The following is a 5,000-nucleotide window of genomic DNA, read 5'->3' as shown; positions in this document are numbered from 1 at the left end:
TTCCTCTCTTCCATAGCATCTAAAGAAGTTTTCTTAGTTTTTCTCATCCCTGGTTTTGCGTCTAACTCAAGATATTCTCTAGAATATGTTGATGGTGTGTAGTCTATTATATTCAAGTTTCATTTTCATTTAGTAGAATGGATCATGCATAGCTTTAATAATCTTTTTCCTGGTTTCTTGATGCTAATATATTGGACATATTTTCAATTGATGTTTTTGCTATCTCAACCTTTTTTTTTTTTACTGCTTTGATTGCACATACCCCAGATATAATTTATTCTCAATGTCTATTCAACTATTTTCTTCTCAACTTTATAATATTCCAAATTATGCACAAATAAGATTAGACAGACCCTTTCACAATTGGGATGTATTTATGAAATACATAAAACTATAAAAACTATGAAAGGTAGAAGAGTCCAGTTTGCTGGACATTGTTGTAGAGCTGAAAACGAGGCAATTTCTACTCTTCTCCTCTGGAAGCCATCTACTCGCAATACCAGAGGGCGCACACTCTCCTACCCTGATGTAATCTCCAGGGATACAGGCATCCAGCAACAGGACCTCCATAATGCCATGATAGACCGTGAAGTCTGGCGTAGCATGGTAAATTCCATTGTCTCGACCACGGTCGAACAATGATGATGATGATAAAGACCCACAGAGATATAAGAAATGAGATCCCTTAAATTAATAGACATCACTGTACTAGAAATGCAGAGCCTCTTGTGACCTCATCCACTGCCCCATCAGGTTATGCAAACCCAACATTCTAACAATTACAGACATCATCATTGGAAGGAGACTTCCATGCACTCAATACATCTTTGTTTCAAATGGGACAGATATAAGGTAGCATGTCATTGCAACCAAACCCCCTTTACATCCAAAATAATACACATTCGCCTCTCCAAGTCAATTAGAACTCTTAGCCAGACATCACCTTCTGTTCCACATACCTAGCTACCACAACCAGTTGCCAAACAATCCTTCAACTTTTGTCAGGTCACAAGGAATAAAGTAAAAACATTTTAACACCTTTATAAACATCAAAAAAGCCTACCAAGAAACTTACTTGTTTCAGTCATTTGACTGTGGCTATGCTGGGGCACCGCCTTTAGTCGAGCAAATCGACCCCAGGATTTATTCTTTGGAAGCCTAGTACTTATTCTATCGGTCTCTTTTGCCAAACTGCTAAGTGTCGGGGGACGTAAACACACTATCATCGGTTGTCAAGTGATGTTGGGGGACACAGACACACATATATATATATATATGTATACACACACGTATATATATATATATATATATATATATATATGTATACACACATGTATATACGACAGGCTTCTTTCAGTTTCCGTCTACCAAATCCATTCATAAGGCTTTGGTCGGCCCAAGGCTATAGTAGAAGACACTTGCCCAAGGTACCATGCAGTGGGAATGAAACCGGAACCATGTGGTTCGTAAGCAAGTTACTTACCACACAGCCACTCCTACACCCATAGATAAAAATGTTTTTCAGAATTCAACAAAGACCATCACAGACAATACAGTACATTCAGCTAAATATAAGAACCATGCAAAAACGCATTCTATGAATCAAAATAAAACAATACAACTCCAATTACACACAAGAGATACCCAACCTCAAACACACCAACACACACACAACTGAAGTATGAAATATAGTTCAACATCAAAACAATTAACAAAACAAAATATGTACAAAACTGGCAAACATTTGGACCCAACATAATTTACCAAACAATTTAATATTGTTATGGAAGATATATCACATTCCAGGTCCCAATATCAACCCCAAATAATATACCTACACCCCAACACCAAGCAAATGCCCTTATCATAACATTCTTCAAAATCAGCCACAAATGTCACATAATGAAGACCACTGCAACTTACAAGCCTAATACATTGATGGCTTCCACATCAAAAACTATCCCCACACACACCATTCTAACAACCACCAATGTTAGTCAAATTTTCATCTCCATACACACTATCCACTTCATATAGAACATAAAATCACTGGTCAGTAAACTACTGTCAAGCTTATTTAGTGAACAAGAATAACACAGTTTCTCAAATGGAGTATAACAGGGAGTCAGTCTTTCACCTACTCTTTTCAACCTATACCTTAGATGGCCTCATTACACTTCCACAGAGCAGACATACACACAGCCTCATATGCAGATGACATGGTTCATGTCTACTTTTGCATGATTGCAAAACCACTCTAATCCTGCATGCCTCGCCGAGAAACCTAATTCATAACAGACTTAATATCAAATCTGCTGACCCCTCTTTTAACCAACAACACCTTAAAACATCAAATGCAATCAACCATCACTCTCAACAAGATAAAAATACTAAGAGTGACAAAACACTTACAATATGCAGAAGACATCATAAAGCAGGCAAAATGATGCAAATTTACATGGAACACTTACAAGCACCACATTTAGCCAACAGAAAGAAACAATTAAGAATAGTGTATAAACAATATATTAGATCCATTAGGGATTATGTCAATCTAGTCTGGCCCCTCCCTACTGTCTGATTTCGGTACTGGCCCAGCAGTTTTAGTTGGAGAAGGAGGGTAAGTCAATTACATTGACCCCAGTGCTTAACTGGTAGTTATTTTATTTACTCCGAAAGAATGAAAGGCAACGTTGACCTTGGAGGAATTTGAACTGAGAATGTAGAGTGGCTGTGTAGTAAGTAGCTTGCTTACCAACCACATGGTTCTATATTCAGTCCCACTGTGTGGCACCTTGGGCAAGTGTCTTCTACTATAGTATTGGGCCGACCAAAGCCTTGTGAGTGGATTTGGTAGATGGAAACTGAAAGAAGCCCGTCGTATATATGTATGTATGTGTGTTTGTTTGTCTGTGTTGTCCTCCCAGCATCGCTTGACAACTGATGCTGTGTGTTGACGTCCCCGTAACTTAGCGGGTCGGCAAAAGAGACTGATAGAATAAGCACTAGACTTACAAAGAATAAGTCCTGGGGTCAATTTTCTTGACTAAAGGCGGTGCTCCAGCATGGCCACAGTCAAATGACTGAAACAAATGAAAGCGTTGTAAGAAATGCCACTAAACATTCTGTCTGATATGCAAACAATTCTGCCATATTTAATAAATCAGATAGAAAACAGTACAATACTCATCAGAAAAGATTGCATATAAATTATACTGATAGATGACCATTTACACAATGTAACAAAAATACTAAAAATGATAGACATGCAAGAAGCACAGTTTGTGGCTGCAGCAAATTTTAACCCTTAGTCATTTCCCCTACTTGTAAAAAATACCCTCCAAACCTCTACATACATATAACACACCAGAGCACAGCTGAAAGGTTTTAAAAACACTCTCTCTCACTCATTGTAGATCATCCAAGACACAGAAATAGCTGCAAGACTGAAGTCTTAATAAACATCGCATGTTGTAAACACTGCTAAAATGCACACCTCACCAAATTCAGAAGAAGAGTAACAATCAGTTTGATGATTTTTGCTAATTATTATTATTACTAGGTTTTTACCTGTTGCTATGCTGCAGGTAAAAATATTAATCATGTACGTATCTTCTTTTAATAGTAGACTGTTATATAGTGAAAGTCTCATTAGTTACTATGATAACAATTTATCTATTTATCTTTCAGATACACACACTTGCTCAGCAACAACCTGGTTTCTCTTGAAACAAATTTAATTATCTTTCACACACACACACCCTTTCTCTTTCTCTCAGTGAATTCCTCTTTCAACCTGTCGCTATAGTGAAAGTATTTTTTTAAAGTATGGGTTGTATTGTCTCTATGTTGAAAGACAAAGAAATACAGACACAAATAACCAAAAATTGACTATATTGTTTGACAAACTTGCATTTAAAATTCCCACATTTTAAATAAAAACTTGTTAGTTACTATAGAGACTATCTTGTTTTCCTTCACACATACTTTCCCTTGTTTAACAACCTTTTCTCCTTCCCTTCCTCTAATAGAGCATGTGACAGACAGACAGAAGATCCCCCTCACTTTTATAATATTAGGTTATTATTTGAGAGTAACAAACTGTTTTTACTTATATGCAAACCAATTTTCTTGTCTGTACAGGTGTGACTGTAGTAAGAAATTTGCTTTCCAACCACATGGTCCCAGCATTTTAGGAAAGTCTCCTCTTCTGCAGCCTTGTGAGTGGATTTAGTAGATGGAAACTTAAAGGGAGTCCATTGTACATATATATACAAGATGCATTCCAGAAGGCCTTAGACTTTCTTTTAAAGAGAAGCAGTTTTTAAATAGGCGCAGGAGTGGCTGTGTGGTAAGTAGCTTGCTAACCAGCCACATGGTTCCGGGTTCAGTCCCACTGCGTGGCATCTTGGGTAAGTGTCTTCTGCTATAGCCCCGGGCTGACCAATGCCTTGTGAGTGGATTTGGTAGACGGAAACTGAAAGAAGCCTGTCGTATATATATATATATGTATTATGTGTGTATGTTTGTGTGTCTGTGTTTGTTCCCCTAGCATTGCTTGACAACTGATGCTGGTGTGTTTACGTCCCCGTCACTTAGCGGTTCGGCAAAAGAGACCGATAGAATAAGTACTGGGCTTACAAAAGAATAAGTCCCGGAGTTACTCGACTAAAGGCGGTGCTCCAGCATGGCCGCAGTCAAATGACTGAAACAATTAAAAGAGTAAAGAGAGTTATAATTGTCCAATATTATTGTAATTTTAGTATTTAATTACTATGCATCTAATAAGCTGACCTGCCAACTTTTTCATTCCAGATAAAGATTATCCAGATGCTGGAGAGATGATTGGTGCTGTCTTGTATGAAATGGACACCTGATGAAACAGCCCTGGCAACATGGTGGATTCTCACTCTGGAGTGTCTTTGGTGCTTTTTTTTTTGAAAGAATTATATTTGTGTAAACACTTTTAAGAAATCAGGAACATTAGGTTGTAGAAATAT

The sequence above is a fragment of the Octopus sinensis genome, linkage group LG2 (genome assembly GCF_006345805.1).
Source record: "Octopus sinensis linkage group LG2, ASM634580v1, whole genome shotgun sequence".
Taxonomy (NCBI): Eukaryota; Metazoa; Mollusca; class Cephalopoda; order Octopoda; family Octopodidae; genus Octopus; species Octopus sinensis.
Note: the sequence above shows the minus strand (reverse complement) of the source record.